Source organism: Drosophila tropicalis, unplaced genomic scaffold (genome assembly GCF_018151085.1).
Source record: "Drosophila tropicalis isolate 14030-0801.00 unplaced genomic scaffold, ASM1815108v1 contig_878, whole genome shotgun sequence".
Classification (NCBI taxonomy): domain Eukaryota; kingdom Metazoa; phylum Arthropoda; class Insecta; order Diptera; family Drosophilidae; genus Drosophila; species Drosophila tropicalis.
This window is the reverse complement of record NW_027173374.1, coordinates 2,519,091-2,541,877: the sequence shown is the minus strand read 5'-3', so window position 1 is coordinate 2,541,877 and position 22,787 is coordinate 2,519,091. Positions and strand designations below refer to the sequence as shown.

General features: G+C 37.0%; 1 protein-coding gene across 2 annotated transcripts in view; it reads right to left on the bottom strand.

The window, feature by feature from the left end:
* Positions 1–12,752, bottom strand: part of mAChR-B (muscarinic acetylcholine receptor) — a 29,723-nt gene extending 16,971 nt beyond the window's left edge. The window contains exon 1 of one of the 2 annotated variants that reach the window (XM_068300159.1): positions 12,373–12,752. The gene's annotated coding sequence lies outside the window, so the exon portion shown is untranslated. The remainder of the gene's footprint in view (positions 1–12,372) is intronic. The other variant, XM_068300158.1, reaches the window with a different exon arrangement.
* Between the last annotated feature and the right edge of the window lie 10,035 nt (positions 12,753–22,787).

Here is a 22,787-nt window from a genome sequence, read left to right as displayed (position 1 = left end):
TCATGAATTTTCTTGTATTTTCACTGAGAAACAGCAGTAAATTGACATAAAAACCAAATTGTCCATAAAAATGTATTTCCCTTTAGCCAAAAACCAAAAGGAAGAAGATCTCCCAATAGCATTTCACTTGCTCCTTTTTTTTTCTCTTCTTCGTTTGCTTGCTTGCTTTCGCTTATCGATAAAGTTCAACGGCTGCTGGGAAATACTCACTTGCCCGCCGGAATTAGTTGCCTTTTTGCGATTGCCCTTAGCTAAAACATGGGGTATTCCCCTACAAAGTCCCTTTGCGCCCGCCTCATCTCTCTCTTCGGCTACCCATCCACAAACAACGCTTCCGTCAACAATTTAATCAGTTCGCTATCGCTTTGTTGGAGTAAATCCTTAGGAAAAGGATTTTCCCTTTACCATAGTTGTTTATTTTAACACACTTTCGGGTGGTGATGGTGCAGGGAACGAGAGGGAGCGAGAGCGGATGGGAAGAAGCCTTTTGCTTTTTCGGGTCTCCAGGCCTATTGACATAAAATAAGTTGACTTTAGTTGTGGTTGGTTGCCATTCCAATCATGCCACAGGAAATTAAAAGCCATCTGCCAATGTTTCAGTTTCCCTTATTGAGTGATAGTCTATACATTATTGCTTTTAGAATCGAAATTAGCTAATGCTTCTCCTAATTATGACTTAATATTGAAATGAAGTGACTGAAATTATTCATAATTTCCGTTAGGCTAATGGCATTAAGTACATTGCTTAATTTGTATTTGGTGTGAAGAACCGAAATATGGAAAACTGTCAAAAGCAACGAGAAAAAAACATAAGTAAAGTCAAGTAAGAAACAAATTCTGAAAGAAATTTAAGTAGTGCTGCTTTAATTTTATCTTAAACTATGAACTGTATTTAGTTAGAAACTGTCAGCCTTTAAAGCAATGCAGACATACTTTATTCACTCCTGCAATAACACGAAGAGCAGAAAGACAACAATGCGTACGAACAGGATCCCCAGCCATCAACGTACCCATGGCAACGTGATGGCGAATGCCTCACAAAAGTGTAAAGGGGGAGGCAAACTCATTAGCATGGAAAAGTGGCTGCAATTTGTGGTTTCGCTTTTTGCCTGCAATTGTTTACTTAATATGCTTCGTGTAAACAATAAAAGTAAAATTTAACTGATTGCCATTCGTTTTGGTGTTTATTATCAACTTAATAAAGAAACGAAACTGAAAATAAAATTGTTTGTCTGTCGAGTTTATTAGTGAGCTTCTCTGAATAAGTTAACAAAGAAACAGAATCAGTCATTAAGTTAACCATGACAACGAATTTACAGAATCCTCAAAACGTGAAAGGAAAAAAAAATTATGACAATTTCACGGTTTTCTTTTTGTATATAATTGTTTACTTGATACGTTTGTTGTAAGCAATAAAAGAGAAAAAGGTTGAATTTTTTCCTCCCACATTAATGATCAGATAGTAGCAATATTGCCAACAAAAAAAAACCAATAAAAAAGCAGAAACGCTGTTTTTGTTTGGCAGCGGCTTTGGCTTGCCTCGAATGGTTTTTTAATAACATTGTGAGTGAGTGACATAAAAATGGTGTCATCATGTGCAAAGTTTACTCATCTCCTCTGCTCATCATCTCATTCCAGTCGCCCCCTCTCAGGCAACACTTTTTCGCACGCGTGTAAAAGTGTTGCCTATTTTTGTGCGTTTTGTGTACTGACCATGATGATGATGATGATGGCAGAAGCTGTTCTCTTTGATGGTCAGCTACATGCACATATTGAAAATGTTTTCAATCCTTGAACTTTGCCTACAGTGGACATAGTGGCCAGCAATGATATCTCTTCCGCAAAGTGTTGACAATCTTCCTCTTGATGCTGCCACTGATGATGATGATGATGATGTTTATGATGGGGCAACAACGCCTGTTGATGACTGATATTTACATTTATAACTTTCGAAATTGACTTGGACAGATGCTGAAGATTTATTATTGGTATATGAATGTGAATTTAATAAGTTAATATTTGCTGTATATCAACTGACTTAACTGACTTTCCTGTGGCCTACCCTAACACATATGCATCCTTATATGGCACACACCTGCACCTACTCACTACGATGCGGGTTATACAAAAGCCTTTAGCTTCTGCATTCAATGTATTCATATTCATTCACCGCAGGATGTGTCTCGTCCCAACTGCAGATAAAGTAAAAGAAAAGAAAACAACAAGAAAAAAGAGAAAGGGTGGGTGAAAGAAAGAAAAAAAAAAAGCATGAAATGAAATGAAATGAGAAGCAAGCAAACAAAAGCTGCCGAAAACAAATAATCCGTTGCCTGTTTGTGTTACTGTTTTTCTTTCAGGGCGCACGTTTCACGCTTTTGCATTGCCATTGCCTGATTCTGGTTAGCTGGTTTCCTTTCCTTTTTTTTTTGGCCTGTTTACTCTCGACAGCCGCAACATGTTGAGTTGCCAAGTGATAATAACAAAAGCCTAAGAACAGCCACAGGACGAGAAGTCGGCACGTAGAGAGAGATAGTAAGAGAGAGAGATTGCAAGAACAAAATGGGTAAATGTGTGGATGAGCATGGTTGGCAGGCTGGCTTAAAAACTCATTGACACGTTCTTTTACATGTTGATGCAACACTTTTAGTTTCTATACACCATTTGCTAAGAGTCTTGGACAGATGTCAATACAATATCTAAATCCAAATAGATGGGTTGGATAATTCAAATGAATGATACTCGCACGACTGGCTTTTCGCTTTTGGCTCTGATTCTATTTGCTGTTTCTTATCCTGTTATTTCATCATGACCAAGTACCAGCAAGAACAGCAACAACAACAAGTAAGAATGGCCTTGTCGAAATCACACTTTCTCTCTCTCTCCCAGTCAGTCAGCCATTTGAAAGGGGCAACAGTGCGTATGAGCAACTCTGAATGCACATTTAATTGCATTTCAATTTGCAATTTACATGCATTTGTGCATGATTGGCATGACAGACCAATCAGCCATTTGCATTTCGGCAAAACAAATATTCAATTATAGCCTCACCATTTTGTTAACTAAGTGAATAGTTTGACTACGCGATTTGAATTCTAAAATTTGCATTTCAGGCATAAAGTTAATTAACCAAAACACAAAAAAAAAGCCATGATATTTAAAACCCATGCCTGAGCATGAAAAAATTATATTATAATGTAAATGGAAATTGCAAATATCCTTTAATAAGCCCCATCCTTATTCGAAAGTAAGGGATTTAACAAGGGGCGTGGTTGCTTTGTGTTAAAAGGCTTTAATAAGCATAAATTATAAATTAGTCTATAATCAATTTTCTTTGTTGTGACATTTTTGGTTTTCGTTTGCTTTATTATTGTCTCACTGACTGACACGCTAAATTGTTTATGACACGCAAGACGAGGAAAAGGTAAACCAAAAACTTGATTGTTGAGGTCATTCTATGGCTAAGACAGGATACATAACTAAATATATACATAGATATATACTCGTACATATGTATGTATATAAAAAATGCAACTAATCTATTTGGGCTTTAATAAAGTTTTGAAATTAGTTAAGTTTATAGCTCAAACGCCATGTGGCCGCCTCTGAGAATACACAATGCAATTTGCATAACTAGAATTACTTGGTACTTTTCCTCTCTCTCTCTCTCTCTCCCCCGCTCTCTCTGTCTCTCTGACATTTTGTGTTATTCTTTCTCTGGCCTCAGTCAATTTCAAGCTCCACTTGCTTTAGATTGAGATTCATAGTCGAGCATCATTCAGTAAAGCAAACTTTAGACAGCTTTTGCCATCATTCAGTCCATGTCAGCTACAATTGCTCGACATTCTAATTAAGTCACTGCTAATCATTAATTAGGCACACCGAATGTTTACTTTTTTCCTTCTGTTTTTAGCTTCTCTAAGTACAAACATTTAATACTTATAATGTGGTTCATTTAAGTTTGGTAATCGCACCGATTTTCTAATGCCACCAAAGCCAAAAAACAAATGCTGCTTTTAATTATGTGCCTTGTAAGGAATTAACCAAAATACACTGAAAGAAAATTACAACAATTAATAGCTACTGACAACTGTTGAAAGTAATTAATCACATCAACTACCAAAGATTCAAAAATTCTACTATATTGTTGTTTCTAATAAGTTTAAAACATAAGTTGAAGCATTAATAATTGGTTTATATATTAAAGCAGTTTTCTTTAATATTTATTAAATTTCCTTTTACTATCAGTTAGTAATTAATGTGCCAAAAAAAAAAAAAAACCAAATTTAATAGCATTTGTTTATTGTATATTGGTTAATTATTTCCATCAGTGTAGTTGGTGGCTCTCCAGGTGGCTCACATTTAGCACCTCGACGCACGCCATGGGCGCCTAAAGCCTTAAGGGCCACACCCAACAACAACAGAGAAAATAAAATAATCGACAGGGCAAAATGAGATTGTGGGAGTGTTCAAGGTTAAAATGAAATGGGAGAGAGAAAGAGAGAGATAGTGATAGCAAATGAGACACCGGACAGTAACAAACTGAAACTGGCTGACGTCCTCATAGTGGGCTATGCTGATCGACAGGATGTCTACCACAAGACACAAATGACTGACTAGGTGGTGGTCTGCGGTTAAAGCTTATTTATAAAACGACCTTCACACAAAATCAAATGCAAACTTTTTTTCCTTTTCGCTACGACACGCGTCCGCATTCTCCTGTCTCATTAAAGGTCAAAGCCGATTTGCTGGGTCTCCTTGTCTGCTTCTAGGTGTGTTAGGCTGTTGGCCATTGAGGGAATTGCGCCACGTATAAGTGTATATATGTATGTTTGTTACATTGAATTTGTATTTGTATCTGGTGTCGAATTGTTATGCCCTGCTGTGAACTCAATAAACATAATTAGCATTTTGGCACTTTACGTGGCAAAGAGCCTAATGAATGAACAAGCGAAAATATGGTGAACAGAAAACAGGAAAAGCACACAGGAAAACAAAAACAACGCAAAAAACAAGCAAGCTAGATAAATAAACCACGAAATTAGAAGTTACCATACAAAGTATTCAAATGACAACAGTGGATTAAAAATGCAAAAATAACTCAACTATTTGGCCATAAAGGTGGCTACTGATTCTCAGGTATAGGCCATATAAATAAACAGTAAACTTTACAAAGGACACGTTTTACATCACCATCAACACCGACACTAGCCAGCACACACACAGAAACACAGACGTAAGTGACACTTGTGTGTAGCCCACTCAACGCCAACACTTGGCAATTGCCATGGCAGGCAAAAAGGCTACACGCACATGTCACTCTCCCTCTATGTGTGTGTGTGTCAGAATCACACACGCCGTATACGTGATGTTGCTTGGGGTTGCCTGTCGAGCTTCCGTCTCTGTTTGACTGCGCCGCATTGTGTAATTAAATATTTTACAGGCAATCTACATTCTTGAGATAAACTCAACTTTATATGTGACCAAGAACTAACACACAACTGGGAAAAAACGTACAACAAAAAACTCTAAACAAAAAAAAAAAAAAAACTTGTTGAGCAAAACAAAATTCGAAACTGTATAGTCAGGAGATGAGGGTACAATATTTCGTTATAACGCACTTTAAATTCCCTGCCAAGACACTTTAACCTAATCGATTGATTACATTAACCATTATTTGGCTCTTACTTATTGCTATTTATATGAAAGGATATAATTGCCTGACTTGAAGAAAACATTTATTGGGCTTGTTTCTTTCTGGAAAAAGTTTCCTAATAATTTAAAAATTTTATAATATCCTTAGCAAGAGTATAAGAAGTATACACATACACATACCAAATGTTTAATGCAATAACAAGAGATACTCTTAATAACTTAAGAGAGTTGGGAATTTATGAAACGAAAATGTCATGAAAAATTCCAACTAGCAGAGAAAACTTTTCTCTTGAAATGATATATATGTTTGTACGTTTATGTGTATAAAGAAAATTGTGTTCACTAAATAGTAAGTAAGACTTTCTTTTAGTTTTTCTTCTTTGGCTTTTTGTTTTGTTATTATGTCTTGCTTTTTTTGTTGCATTTAGTTGTTGCTTCATTCAGTTAATGTAGTTTCTTTTGGCTTTTACTTTTTGTCTGAATTTAAGACTTTACAAGAAAAGGGATTGTATTTTTCATTAATATGTATTTGTTTGTAATTATTAAGTACTTTTGAGCTCTAATTTGTTTGCAATCCTTTTTCCATTGTAATATTTTTTAGACCCTTCTCCATTTTCTCTGTGCGTTTTCTTTTAATTTTTCTACTGTCCCAACAATTCTTGGTTATTTGGAATACAGACTGCGGCAATGAAAGTCCTGATTTATGGCAAGCTTTCTTTTGAATATGTTTTTCCTTGCTAAATGTTATGGCATCTATTATTTATTAAGAAAGCACATACTACAAATCATGTTAAATTTGATCACAAAGTTACACAACTCTCCATCTTGTGTGTGTCTTTTTCATTCACATTCTGCTTAATTTTACAGAAAAGGACAACAGCATAAAATACCAGATTAATGTTTGCAGCGCGCATACATACATATATAGGAACCCTGCTGGGCCTCTGTCTCCATTGCGCTTAGGTTGCAATATTTTGAAGGCTCGTCCAAAGGTCCCCACAGTACACACACACACACACATAGACATTCTCTCGTCTCTACGAGAGACTCCACTGGAGGCTCGCCTTTTGGAATTTAGATTAGTGTCATTTAACTTTTTAGAGTTACAAATGTTGCATGAAAAGATAATCGGCTTGCCCTTGCCGGGCAAACACAGAATCAGAATGGGGGGTGGGGGCAAAGGACATCGACTACATGCACGACCAAGTTGAATTTGTGGACAGGAGCTGGCACAGAGACAAAACCATTGCTCCTGTATTTGAGTTGCCACAGCATTGTAACAGAATTTGAGGCATGTTTTGGGGGTTTTGTGGCTCCGGTTTGGCTGCCTAGCCTATGTGGCATGTGGCAAGAGGCAGAAGAAATTGAGAGACAGCATACATACATATCTACATATGTTAGCAGCTCAAATTGGATTTTGTTGTTGTTGCCATGCTTGTGCGTGTGTTAAACACATGCACGCGTGTTTGTAATTGTCCTTTGAGGTTGTAATTTGTGGATTGAGACTGTCGACAGTAGGCTCTTCAGAATTCAGTGAGGATTTTACAAGCAAATAAATATATTGCCCCCTTTGCTTGATGATGATAAGCCAACTAGCCAGCCAACCAACCAACCAACCAACCATCTAGCCCATAATTGTAGGGTAAAGTGTATCCCTTTTATCTCCCCATTTTTGCTATATATACATGTATATATAGAGCGGCCAGCAAGCAGGCCATTAGAATTTTTTTTATGACATTTTAATTAACAATTAACTTGATATTTCATTTACTTGGCATTTGCCAAAGGGAAGCACAGATTTCCATTTTTTCCCACTTCTTTGTACCTTCTATTCTTAGGCGTTTGAAGGCATATTTAAATAGTTAGTTATTTCCATTTAGTTAAAAATAAAGTCTTACTAATGTTAAAGCCTTAGGAATTGTATTATCAAAAGGCAAAATGATGGCTAACTATATAAATAAAGTAAAAATAAATAGTTATTATTACATTTAAGCATTACCAGGACAATGAGAGAGGATTAACTAAAAAAATAATCTTGGACTGACAACAATTAATATACGATTGCCTTTCACGTTTCTCAACATAGATAGCAACAAAGTTCGACTCCTGGTCCTTGAATTTACATAGGGTATTTTAATGTCAGTTCCATAACTTAGTTTATTTGTAGAAATAATTAAATTTAATTAAAATTGCATTTGCATTGGAATTGCGGGGGAATGTTATTAATATGCTTAATTAATATGTTGTGCGCCTTATTGGGGAGGGCGATTTGTAACCCAAGCTCAAAGGAAAATGCGCCGCTGTTCGTGAGAAAAAACTCTACGTAAAAGCCAAAAAAAAAAAAGGATTTTTAATTGCCCGACAAAAAAAAAAGGGGCAAAAAAAGCTTAGCAACAGCTGGGGCAGACAGCAAAGGAGAAAAAAATGCATACCTAATTACATACATATAAATAAAAACTCGGCTATTTGAGTTATAACCCAAATTGACTGGTCAACTGTGCTTCTAAGAGGCTGCCAAGCAACCAAACCAGCCACGAGTTGTAGGTAAATTAGCCTTTATAAAGAAAGGTACCACAAAAATATGCATCTTCAGGTGTCTATGCTTTAGCAGCCTAACTATTCATTAGTGTGGGCGTGGCACGAATGTGTATAGGCCTTATCTGTGTGGCCCCATTAATGGCCAGGCGTGCGCAAAAATCCATCAACTTGCATTTACAAAAAAGTCAAAGGAAAACGCAAAAGAGTTACGCCTCCTTTTTATTGTAGGTGCTGCTGACAGCTTTTTGGCCAAGTCAAAGAGAATAACAACACAGACATACACGCAATATAAAGACGGGTATGTATGTATGTGTGTGTGAGCGTTTTGCGTGCTATGCATTAAAACTACATATGTATGTTTAGCGGAAACGGAAATGTGAAAGCAAGTTTTAGCAGAAAGCCATAACTCTGCATTAGCAGCAAAAGAAGCACCAGGAGCACCAACAACTTAATCGCCACTAGAGTTCAAGTTGAAATGTTCAAGAACGTGATTAGAATATTCATCTTTTCATATTACACATTTCTTTTGCTTACTCCTTTCAGAATGGTGCTTTAATCTGGTTATAAATCACAACTCTACCTATAAGGGATTTCACAATCTCGAAATTGACTTTAGTCTGGCAAGGTCATTGAAGAGTTTGGCTAATAAATAATAAACATTTTATGTTCATTTTACTACTATTATACCCTTAGCTTCTTTCATAAAAGGTTTTACCTAGCCGAAGCTCAACCAATTCTTTATTTAGTTTAACTTGAGCGGAAAAATTAACTACATCTTCTTTAAACCATTTTCTACAATTTTACGCTCAGTCATCATAATTTGTGGAAAATGTTTGAAACGTGACCTTGTGCTTTATTTGGATGGCAAGCCATGAGGTGAGACATTTGCTTAACTGATTTTGGCATTGACTCATGTTCGTTTACTGTAAATTAAATTAGCTTATCATGCTAATCGTTGTCCGTTAGATATAATTTAAATGAATTAATCAGCTATTAAAATGTTATAGATTTTTCACCCATTTGAATGTGAAAACAAGAAAATGAATTGATCATAAATTGTTGAAATAACAAAAGCTGATTAAAGTTTCATAGAGTATCGAAATGTCGCCTAGATCCATTTACCATACTCTGTGATTCGATGGTTGGAACTAAATTGACAAGCAACCCAACTGATGGATAGGAAAAAGCAAAGGGTAAAAATCTCTACCACTCTCTATTGGCCTAAAAACAAGTCGTCTCAATGCCTCACACCTCTCAATCTCAATCTTTCCTGACTGTTTTGGTAACTAATTAGTTTGGCACTAACTGGGGCGTAAACTCAGAGAGACACTCCAACTAACCCAAAGAAAAAAAAAACTCTAATTTCTATGCCACCAAAACAACAACAACAACAAAAAAGAAAAACGAAAAAAAAATCATTAAAAATATTTGCCTGAAACGCGCATCTAAGCCGCATCGTCATCCAATCAACCATCCCGGGCAAAGGAGAAAAAAAAAAGAGGCTAAGAAAAATAAACCCAATTTCTGGCATAAAAATTGTTGCTTACTTGGCAAAGATGTTTATCACACCGTCGGGTGGCTGGATAAATAAAGGAGAGAAACTGCTAATAGTATTGAAGCACATTGGTACAAATGACTGAAATGCAAACTAAGCCAAGGATTTGTTATTTTCTTTTTCAAATATCGACTCTCAAATAGATTGGAAATGCAAAATGAAAATTTGTTATCCCAAATTCAAATCAAGTCTGTTAGACATACATATCATTCTGATTGGCCAGTCGTAACAGTGAATCGTAAGTAAGTTTTTGCACCAATGTGCGGAGGAGCAACACTGCTGTTGCTGCTGCTGCTGCTGCTGTTGGTGGTTTGGCCAGGCAGTGTAAATATTTTGCCATTTTTGGGCTTTCTCTTGGATTAGTTTCATTTATTTCATCATTTGCACGACGCACTAAACGCACATGCAGCGTGGAGAGATCTCTGTTTCTAACGGCGATGTCTGCGATGTGTTGCCTGGCTAGTGGTGGGATAAAGAATTTAATCAGGCCGCTGGGGACTGTAAAGCGGCATTGCCTTTGCCGCCCGCTGCTCAAATAGTAATGTATGTAGGCGCTGCCCAAAAAACACAAATTTCCTTAAGCGTAATACTGAAAATGTGGCCCAAAAAAGAAACAAAAATGATGACGACGGCGATGATGATGAGGTTGCCCGGCAGCTCAGCCCCAGCAGAGCCAGCTCCTGGCCCTGGTCCTGGTTTTGTTGCTATTTGATTTCCTTTTGCGCTTTTCTTGTTCCGTCCTTCTCTCCCTCTGTCTCATACTTTCGCTCTACTTTTCATCGTTTTCTTTTCGTTTTTTTGTGTGTTTTTATTATACGTTACAAGTGTGTGAAGTTGTAATTTAAGTGCGGGGCGTTGACACGCCCACCAGCGGCATTTTGTGTGCATTAAACGTCGCCCTTCAGATGCCTTGAGGGTTAGCTTGAATGGGCATTGATTTTTTTTTAGTTTTTCTTTTTTTCAACATGCCTTTAAACCAAATTCTTTTCACAGAAATCATTTTGACATTTCATAGAAATTTCGTTTTGCCGGAAACGCAGAACGGGTATGTGTCAAGCAGCGGATCAATGGATATAGGGATGTCACACGAATCCACAGGCCCATTGCGATTGACTTGGAATTAAACGTGTCACAAGCAAGTTAAACTGGACACAGCTGGAAATGGTCTCCTGGACAATGATTGCAGGATAGGTATAACGAGAGAGAGAGGGACATTTGGAATCGACATGGCTAAGGATGAGAGTTGAAGAGGATTGCTTATTGCTTTTTCCACATGGGCTACAGGTGAGCAGACACTGACTCCCAAAGCCCAATGCTGGTCAGACAGTTTTGAAAACTTTTCAGTTTGTCTGGCTTAAAACATATTGAAAATTGTGTGTATATATATGTGTGTGTGTGTGTGTGATAAAGAGAATTGCCTGGGTGGTATAAATTTCTATTCCTCTTCATATTGCTTTTGGAACGAAGTAAACGAAGGGGGAGTTAAAACCGAAGGCTACAATTAGGTGAAAAATGTACATGAATTTCATAGCTAGTGAACATTTTAAAGAACACTCAAGTGGCCGAGGGTAATAAAAGTTCATTGAAATAGCCGCCAGCCACTGGCTTTTGCTCGAGAATGTAGATTTGCCAATTAAATTGAGAAATGTGTAGAATGAAAATGAATTGAAGGAGATAATTCTCACATACATACATACATACATATACAAATACATATGTGCAGCATATGTGCACTTACATCAAGTGTTTATTAAGTAAAATGTTTTTGAATTTAATATTAATCCCGATTTTGAAGGAAAAATTGTTACAGACCAAGTTAATATAAAATTATCGATTTCAGAGTATCGAAATCTTATATATAATTTCTTTTAAACCAAAAAAGAAACAAATAATGTTCATTGGTTGTTATTATCTGTATTCAAATTATGAATAGAATTTACGGTCAAGTTCATTACTGGAATTTTTTGAAATGCAGATATTCAATAGAACCGATTATTCTATAAAAACATTTTAAAACTTTTTGGAAATCAAATTATGAAGAACTATGATATTATAGACTTCTATCAATTAAGTTCATTGAAAATGTTTGTTAATTATGGAAATGATGGTCCTTGAATTCTATGCAAATGGTTTTAGTGCTGGATATTGGCTTTGCACTTTGTGAATATATTTATAAGCTGTTAGTTTATATTTTCCGTTAATAGAGGTTGATTTTCCGCTTGAGTTGTAGGAATTGGAATATAGATTGCGGCTTTAAGCTCGTTTACCTTGGTTATGCCACGGCCAGGACAACATTGATTCTCATATTCAGTCAGCTGGCCGCGTTTAGCAATTATTTTTAGCCCACTTTGCTTTGGCTTCTAAGTGTGTGTGTGTGTGTGTGTGCAAGTGTGTGTATATACATACATGCTTCCCTTATCGCAGGCCTATTCTGGGCTAAACTGTCTGCATTGTCTGCTGGAGAAAAGGGAGATTTTTGCCAATCAATATCCATACTCCAAATCGATAGAAATAAAGAACGGCGACGGTTTTTTTTTTCTTTTCAATCACATCACATACTTATCCTAAGAATGATTGATCTTATTGATAGGCCATGAGATTGATGCCACAATCTAATGGGAACTTACCCGAATAACATTCATTCGCTTGCACGATGCCAGCAACAGTTGACACTGACACAGAGACAGGACTATCGAGCCTTTGAATGCAGCACAACACGAAACTTTTGAATAACAATGTCTATATCAATGTCAACTTATCACTTGGGAGTGTTTAGTCTTTCTTTTTGTGTCGTTCTATTGAAATTTGAATACACGCTGACCGTTAGAAAACCCGCCGCTAAACACACTCACACACATCATACACCACACACCAAACACACCAAGCACACACACGCACACACACGTACATATGCACAACTGAGCGGAATTTTGAAGAAGCCCTATGGGAGTGAATGCAATCCCAAAAAAGGTTGAATCGAAACGAAAACCTTTAACGCGACTTTGCAGTCCAAAGGACGAACATGGACTGTGACGTGCCTGTGGCTGTCAGTGCTTATTATGGGCTTTTCTGCGTGAGTGTGTGTGTTTGTGGGAGCAACTGTTGGTCGTGGTATATCGTATACGATATTCCAAATGCTCGGCTCCTATAGTTGGCTCGACAATGTCGTAGAGACTTCGGCTTCATCGTTCATCTATTCAACCATTCTTCGTTCTTCTTTGACGGTTGTGCATTGTCGTCGTCGGCAGCTGTTTAACTATATTTCTTTTTTGGGTTAGTTTTTCATGCGCTTGCTTTTCAATGACAAATTGTTGCATCTGCAAGAAGCGTGCCTGCCCCTTGCCGCCAACCTCAAGACCCCTTAGCCTGTGTGTTGGTACTCTTGTGGCACGTCAGGGACTTTTGTTGTAGTTTTGAATCAATATTTCTCCATCAGCCGCACACTCACTATACCTGTCCATTTATTTTGTTTGTCAAATTGTTTAGAGTAATTTTAGCTGCTTTTCAAAGGCAAAACCAAATTCATTCAGTGTACGTGTAAAATGTTCTTAACGCAAAAACATTTTAAATTTATTGCACAACATTGAAGCTCCAAGTAAAAAAAAACACTGATAGCGAAAAGTTTAATGGGAAATGTAAATGTTACGCCATTGTATGACAAGCGACAATAAAATAGAATGAAACAAAACAATAAACCGATGGAGGAGCCGATTCCAGGCTCAAGCTCAAAGCAGGGCATCAGTATCAGGCGTTAGTCCAGGTCTGGGTCTGGGTTCCTGGTCTCAGTTTCAAAAGGTATAGGTTGTTGGCCCTATGCCTCGAATGTATTCTTTTTCCCCCTCTGCTTTTATTTGCTGTTATTTTTCTGCGGCTATGGCCATATTTTACAATAATAATAACAACAACAAACAGCAGCAGGAGCAATGACAACGCAGCAAGTAAGGACCCCACCAAACAGCTAGATACAAATACATACATAAATGGGAAGCTGAAAATGAAAGAGTCTAACAATGCGCCTGCTTTTGCTTCTGCTGCGGTGACTTCAGGGGTGGCAGGTGTGACAGGTAGAAAAAGGAGGCTCTCTTACAGTTACTGTGCTGTTACTGTTACCATTACAAGCTTGCCAGTTACGTACATGGCTAAAACGGTGAAGCCGTCGAAGTCGCGTTATGCAGTCAAAGTCACAGTCAGATATTGTATTTCATTCCGTCTCGCTCGATATGTCACGCTTCTCTATAGGTAAAGATACATATATGTATGTATATATGTATGAGTGTGGGTGTGGGTCTATGTGTGAGTGCCATAATTCAATTTCAACGCATAGCTCTATGCAACATACACACACACAAAGACAGAGATAGAGGCATTGATCTGCCTGTATAGCGTTTTATGTTTTATGCGTATGACTGAAAAGTTTAACGAGGCATAAACAAACATGGCCAAGGACCAAAAGCTATTGTCGTTTTTAGCTTCTGACAGTTATCATATAAGCGCGAAAAGAATGAATATGAATGAATAAAGGCGGCAGCAAAAGCAAAAGACCATGATATATTATCGGTGATAACGACAAAATGTATTATTATGATGACCAGAAATAGACAAACACGAACAATGTCGGGATAAGGCTACACATCAGTAAAGTGTGCAAGTAACAGAGCATTATCTAAAGTTTATCTTATCCAACTCGTTTATCTTATCCATTTAGGCATTAGGAAGAGGATTACTATAGAATACCATTCCGATTGACAAATCCTATTTTGCTATCCGTAAATCTCTGCTTGTATATAATCTGATTTTACAGATTTTAACGGAAAATGAAACAGATAAAACTATGTTCAGATAATGATAGTTCAGGATTTACGTTGACTACTTTTAATAAAAATTGACCAGCTATTTGGGATTTATCCTTATATGTAATAGAAAAAGTTTTAATAATCAAATGTATGCTGAAATGTCAATATATTACACAGGAAAATGCATACAAAATTGGCTTAAAAATGCATAAGCAAATTAGCGTTGACATTCTTATGTATGTGTGAGGATAGCAAATGGTGTGCGCAGGGCCAAATCCTTTTCTACATAAACCATATGTTTTCGCCATATGCAATTTCCAAAGCAATTAACCTCTACGCTCCGCCAGACGGAGTTAACATGCTTACCTTTACAACATGTGAGTTTCTGATGCTTGCTGCTTGGTTTATTGGTGTTGGTATTTGGATTGAGGGTGCTTATATGTATGTATTTGTGTGTGTGTGTGTGTTCGTAGATGCTGTGCCAAACCAGATTGTCGCGCTTCGAACTAACCGGGAAATTCAATCAACGAGTATTTGGCTCTATCTCCTTCCACCAACAGACCGACCCTGACCATATAAAATCAGGTATAGTATTTCTGAAAACGGTTTGAGGCTATTCTGGTGCTTTTTGTTAATTGAATTTGTTTGTTTGACACTCTCTCAACTGATTGTATGACACTAAAAACTTAACAACATTCAATACATGGTAGAGGGAGAATGAAAATTGAATTAAATATTAAGTATACGCAGCATATGCCATGAAGTTGTTAAGTTATTACCTATAATGAGGCAATTCAATGGCATGACAGGATCAACAATTACAACATTGGCCCCATTGTTTCAATTGAATTTCATTTAAAATCTCGTTAGGCTCGTTACACAAGTATCGCTGGCGTTTAATAAATATGTTAACCTACTTAAAATACAATCAGTATGGTGTGTTCCACGAAATAAATACCCAAAATTGAAACTTACACTTTAAAAACTGTATATCCCATTGAGTATTTCAAGAAAGTCTTGAATACTTACTATAAAGAAGGGTCATTACACGTTTTCTAAGACAAATTAGAGCATAATTTTACAAGGTCATTACATTCGAATTGTTGTAAGCATTTACTCAACTTCAAAATCAGTTGAAATTTTGGAGTATTTGCATGGTGGAACACATGAAAAATTTGTGTATACACACATTCAATTGAACGGCTTAAGTGAAAAATAATGGAAAAGACGCGAATTGCCTGATGGTATATACCTGCTTCTCTTTTTGAGGGAATAAAACTCAATCAGTTTGAGAGTAAATTGAAAATAAAAGACAAAGGTCTGACTTGGTCTGTTAGCTATCAATGCATGAGTTCATTCTATTTTCTCTTGGTCGTTTTTTAATTGATGTTCTTTGCACTGATTGATTTTCCACGTGTTAGCCGCTAGGTGGCTTAAATAAAGCATTTTAATTTGAAACAAGATGGCCGGAAAACTTTTTAAAATGTCCCTTGCACACTCACATACACACACACACACAAAGGTTGGTAATATAACAATTGAAATCGAATGCCAATTATGTTGGCATGCAACTAGTTGGACCTGTCAATGCAGCGCTCAGATATAATATTTCAGCTGCGTAAGCAAAAGAGAACCAAAGAGCACACACACACAGGACTTGGAAGGGGCCAGGGACAGGAGCAGCAATAGGGATAGAATACGTTGAATGGTTCGCTGGCATCAAGGCTTTTGCCAATTTTGTTATGCCACTTTCAATTTTCATCTCTTCTTCAGTTGTTTTTTTTTTTCTCGCTTTTTTGTATTCCGTGTTTTTTTTTTCCTTTGGGTTTTTTTTTTTTGTTCTACTTGTTTTGATGATGCCTGCGGCACGTACTAGCTGCCGTTCTCTGGTTATATCAGTTGGGCAACTTGTCAGGCTTGTATAAGGCAAGGATGAGAGTGTGTTGAAAGCATGCATCATCATCAAGCGGCATCGTCGGCATTTGCCATCATGTTGAAAATATAATTAAAGTTTATGACAGTTATCTTTTGGCCAACAATGAATAAATGTCACTGTGTGTGTGCGTGTCTCTTTCTGTGTGAGTGATTAATGGCAGCGGATTTAGTAAAAAGAAACAAACCGCACAAAAAATCCTACCAAAGAAGAAAAAATGAAGACAGGAAATACCAAAAGCTGACTCAAGGATACACGGCTGGTCAACTGCTTGTCCAATCGATTTCTACTTAGTTTATTATGTTTTTGGATTTATAAGGTTTTAATCTGCTTGTGCTGCTGCTGCTGCTTGCCAACGTTTCCTGCTCCTCATCATTGCAAATAAAATCAATTAGTTGATTATGAAATTTTAACGCCTCTTTTAATTATGCTTATAATCATCAATAATATTGTGAATCTGCATACCACAAAGAAATGGCCTAAATTCACATCATGCAAAAATACCAATGGAACTTGAACCCGAACACAATCCATCATCAATTCACAAGAGCATCTATTTAGAGATAGAATTTGAATGAATAGGAATAACTTTTGGAAATTGTGCGCACAAAATGCGGTTAGTGCGGGTTTTGGTTGGTCGCAAGCCAACAAAATGTTTTGCAATTTATAAATTCACTTGAAAAAAGCGAAATAATTTCAAATTAAATTTTCTATCAATGGATATTGTGATGGTAGAATTGATACATACAATAAGAATTTTAATATGAGAAGTAAAAACGTTAAACTCTTGTTCCTTTATCTATGAACCGTATAAATTAACCTTTATTGTTTTAATAGACTCATGGACTCAGAGCCCGATTGTTAAGCCACATCAACTCTTTGTTTGGCAAGTCGACTTTGTCTTGGGGCTAGACGTCTCCTTGACTTTCAGATGCAATTTTCAATTGCAGCAGCAGCAGCAGAAGCAGAAGTAGGTTGGCAAGTTTTGTTAATTAAACAATCTCTAGGAAATTAGACAAAGTCAGAGTAGTAATTAGAACTGACAGCTCATCCAGCAAACCTCAAATACACATGAATAGCAGCTGTTCGGGCAAAGATTTTCTTCGTTAATTGCCTTGCCGTTGTGTGTTGCCAAGTTACCTTGCTGTGACGGCTGCAAGTCGGATTACATGCAATGCGTGGCATGACGTGGTCTGGCATGGCGCTGCGGCAAAAGGAATTGAACACAGGTGTCTTATGGACTTGGCCTTTGTCGGCAACGGCAAAATGGCAAAGCGGTAAAGAGTCCAATGATGCATACAAATGTAGGTATACAACTTGTTGTTCTTTTTCAGTTCCCTTTGCCAGTGAGTGCTTTGCCAATAGTTGATAAAACTTTTGAGTGTAGCAAAGGAACACGCAAAAGTAAGTATACTAAACTAAGGATACAATTAGATTACCATGAAAATTCAATTAGAAAATATAAAGCTACGATAGTAACATTTTTTGGCCATGTAGTAAAGCAAGGGATAATTTTATTAAAAGCTGTTAGCATTGACTTTTAGTCAACACTGCGTATGCGCAATGTGTTTGTGTTTTCTTCTGGACTCTGTATCAGTGTATCTCTCTATATGCATGTAAATATATGCATGTGTGTGTGTGAGCTGCCATGTGTGTGTGTTTGTATATGCCTAGGAAAGTCCTTTTTAACTACAAGGAAATCCTTTTACACCATATTGAGTTTTTGTTTCTGTTGTCGTTGTCGTTGTCGTTGTCGTTGCCGTAGTCGTTGATGTTGTTGTTGTTGTTGTTATTGTTATTGTTGTAGACGCTTGTGGCGTCCTCATTATGCCAGGCGAAATGATTTAAACGCGCTGCGGTTGCAATTAAGTTTAAATATTTATGCCAACCAGCACAGTACAGCATCAGCATCAAGTATGTCAACATCAAGGAGCAAACTTTGTATCTCATTTAGAGTGAATTAATAAAAGATTGTATTGAAAGTCAAGCTGAGTGAGTGAAAAGTTTCATAAGGAAAATTAGAAAGTTGTATGTATCGTAAGCAAATTTCACTTTAAATTTTATTCAATCTCCAACTTTTCTTGCGACTAAATGTCTTTTCTTAGAATCGAATTCAATTGTATTTAAAATATTGACTTTGGCATAGTAGAAAGGTTTCACTTTAAGGTAATTGACGTTTTATTTATATTTTTTAATCAACTTTATTCAATCAATAGATTGTTCATTAACAAAACCTTTGATAAGTATTGATAAATTTCAGTTTTGCCAAAAGCCAAAAAGTAGGCTAAACAAATGGAGCAAAAGCAAAAAATGAAAAAGTGAACTGCAACTGTAAAAGCAGTCTGAAACTGAAAACCCAAACTTGTGTCCAGTAGTTTGTAGTTTCTGTGTTGTTGATTTCGGATAACTCCCATAGGTCAAAAGTGTCTGCCATACCATTCCATGCCAGTCGTCTGCAATGACCGAACACACAAAAAGATTGTTGACAACATGAGCACAAAATTCCTACAACAACTCACAGGCGTAGCCCGAAGCAGGAAACGAAAACAGGACACAGTAGACTGACCTTGGAAGGCCAATGCGACAAATAATGAAAAAAGATATCCCAATATGTTTTTTTAGTTCCACAGCGCCCCTGGTAAAGGAACTTCTTGATGATGATTTGCATAATTCGCATTTAAAAGGACTAAAAAGGACACGTGTGTGTGTGTGTGTGTTCAGTTGTGTGTGAGTGAGTGCTCTCTTGAATGCTGCTTTTGTGGCCTGTGGTTTGAAAAATGTACGTTTTTCTTTTTAGTTTTTGTTTTCTTTGTCACACGATGCGTATACGTAACAAGCACTCACAAGTGGCCCAAAACACAAAATGACAGCACGTGGACATACAAAAGATTAGTTCGGATTGTCTCATCTCGTCGATTCAATTAACACGCAACGAAACTTCAATCTGCAAACAACAAAAGCAGCAAATTGTAGTCATCACTTTTAATGGGCCATTAAATTTTATGAGTGAAATGCAAATTTTCCATTGCTCTTTGGCATAGGATCCAATTAAAAGTGTTACAAAAAAGATAAAAAAATATATTGCATTATATAGATTGAACAATAGATTTCATTATACATGCTAAGATATTTTTTTCTGTTCCGCTGTCCTTTTAAAACTTCATGTAGATTATAAAGAATTTATATAGATATTTGGAGAAGGGTATAATCATTTCGATATCAAGATTATCTGATTAAATTCTCAATTTTGCACTATGAAAAGAATCGGTCCTTTGCATTTAAATTTAAACTTTATAAAGATCCTTAAATAACTAAGACTTCCAAAGCAAAAATAATCTATATTTTATTGAGATTAAAAAATGGTCAAATTAGTATCATTTAAATCTGTTATCTATGCAGTAAGTTTAAATATCTGACAAGCAAATTGATTACGCCAGGGTATAGACGTTTCAGCACGTTCGAGCGTTAGCCGGGATTTCCATATTTTATTTCCTTTTTCATTGAACAATCTGACACATCAAAGACCTGCCGGCTGACAAAAGCACAATTCTTGTAAATATGCGTGCACGATTAAAAACAACAACAACAACAGCAACAACTAAAAAGGAAAAGGAAACTCATAAACAAAACACAGCAACGCAAAAAAAAAAATAAGAAGCGAAACATTAAAGGGGACGGCTGCGCTTTCAATTGGAAAAAAGAGGCAAGGAGCAGCAGCAGCAAAAATATAATGAGTTTTGTTCAATGTGCTCAGAGCCGGGCATGTGATTGCTGGTCATGCGACAGGGCAAAAAGCCGCAGCAACAACAGTTGACACTTTTTGTTCCTGAATGTGGTGCTGTTTGTTTTGCGGCGGGGCTTAAGGGGTGCGTGGTGCCGGGATGGGGGGGATGGTAAATGTTTGTGTGCTTAAGCAGTATCACACACAAACATATACATGCATATAGCAGGCTGCTGCCTCTGCTGAAAGTCTCATAATGTTGATGGACATTCGCTTTGATTTGCTGTTGCTTGGTGTTGTTGTTGTTGTTTTTCCTCCTGTGGTTTTCCTTTGGCCAGCTAACGACTTGCCAGTTGATGTCATACGTGCGGTCGGTTGCGAGGACAACGACATCATTCTCACCGTTATCCCTGTTTGCCTTGCTCTCTGACTCCGAGGACGATGCCTGCTTTGTCCTCCCATCCCCTTTCCTATACAGTGTCTTTGCCATTCACATTGCTTTTGGCAACGCGTTACATTTAAAATCAATTTCATGGTACACACACACACACACACACTCACACACGTGCAATATCAAGACCTTTTGTGTACGCCCCCTGCGTTATCCTCGACACTGGCGACTGAGACACAGAGACACACATGCAAATATAAACATATGCCCAGGTTTGTTTGTGAAGCTTACAAAAAGAGAAATAACAGTAAGAGAATGGAAAAAAGGAAAATCCTTTTCAGCATTTTTCATTTGAAAGTCTTACCAAAAGCTAGGCATAACCAGTAACAAATGCAACTTGCTACATAAACCATTGTACTATATAACAATTTTGCGATCTAAAAGGACCAGATTACCAGGTAGAATCATCATTCAAATGAATCATGATTAGTGGTATTTCTGAAATATTAGTCCAAATAAGAGTATTCAATATTCTTGATATTAATTGCTTTCTTTTTGCGGTCTTTTCTAAGGACGGGTGAGTGTGTGTGTGTGTGATGTTTGTGTACGTGTGCTAGACGAAGGTCATTACTGATAAGCACAGTCCAGGTACCTGTGCTAGAAAGGCCGTTAAAGTAAGCTGCTCAATAGGAATAAATGTTTGCCTATGCACAACATTTGTAGAAACTTCCTGTTTCTCTTTTTGATCTCTTGTAACGGAAGTAAAATATAAATTCAAGCTGAAATTAACTCATTTATTAAGTCAAGATACTTGTGTATGCATATATAAAAGTAAAACTTCAATTAAATCGCTGGCAATGTGAAATTTACTTTAAGTTATTATGCAATCTACCAAAACCATCTGCCCTGCGCATAATGCCAAGTGTAATAAAAGTTTTTCTCCGCCTGGCCGTGGCATGAGAAATTATTCATTCGACATTTAAGTGTCTGCCGACACGTGCAATGGTAAAAGTTTTACGCATCTTTTTGCCCTTAGATTCACACACACACACACACACACAAACTGAGAGAGAAGTATACAGTAAACCACAAAAGTAAAGTAAGAGCAACCAAAGACGCTTTCGAACGGCACCTGTCAAATGCAATGTTCACACACCTTGGATGAAAAGTTCTTCCAAAAGAAAAAGAGGCAAACACTCAACAAAATGACAAATTGCTGGCATATCATTTTCTGTTGCATATATCTTTGGTCCAATGAATCTGCATATAGAATTTTGATAGCCAAACCAATCGATATTAAGCGAAAAAAACAACATTTTTCTTTAACGTATGTTTTTTTTTCTTCTCTTTTTCGATATGAAAGTGATTTCCTGCCCAACGCCGTCAAACTCCAACAAACTGCCATGATTCGTGTCTGCCATATTCTGCCCGGGCCCCGCCTCTTCTCTTATCTCTTCTCCACTGGGACAAATTCGCCTTTTTGGTGACACAGTTCGTTGGGGAGAACTTTAGGGAGCTGCATGTCTCAAATATCTTCCGCTTCCGCAGTTTTTGATGTCTTCCTCTGTGGCGTCTGGAGTGTGCCGTTTCGGCTGAAGAAGAGCAAAAATAATAACTATGCCACCACCAAATGTTGCAAAGCAACAATGCCAAAAAAACCTTAAACGCAAATACATGGCTTTAGTTGCATGTTTGTTAGATAGTTCTCCATGCTTTTCTTACATAAATTTTCTCTCAGCCGGAGCAGCACCTAGTGCATATTTGATTCGCCTTACTTTAGTTTCTGTTTTTCGTTTTGCACACACATTTTTGTGGCCACAAAATTCAACTATGAATGCGATTTCTATGCAAATCCTAGCGGCATGGCATGTGTAGGACCGTGTCACGTACATACTTTTAGGTCCAAAAAAAAGAAAAAAAAATAAACAAGCCGGGATAACAAATTGTGTTTAAACAAGACAATATTATTGCACACTGATGACAGAGGAAGCTGTTAACATGAATAAGTCAGTGGTTTGGCTTGCTTATTTTCCATAAAACAGCTCGCTTGAATATTTAGACAATTTCGGGATCAAAGAAGTCAAATAGGTTGGGGATAGAACGCAGTTTAAAAAGTAAAACACATGAGTCTAATAACGAAATGCAGCAATAAAAAGTGATAACTAATTTCTAATTAAAGTTGAAACTTTATCACTCATACGACA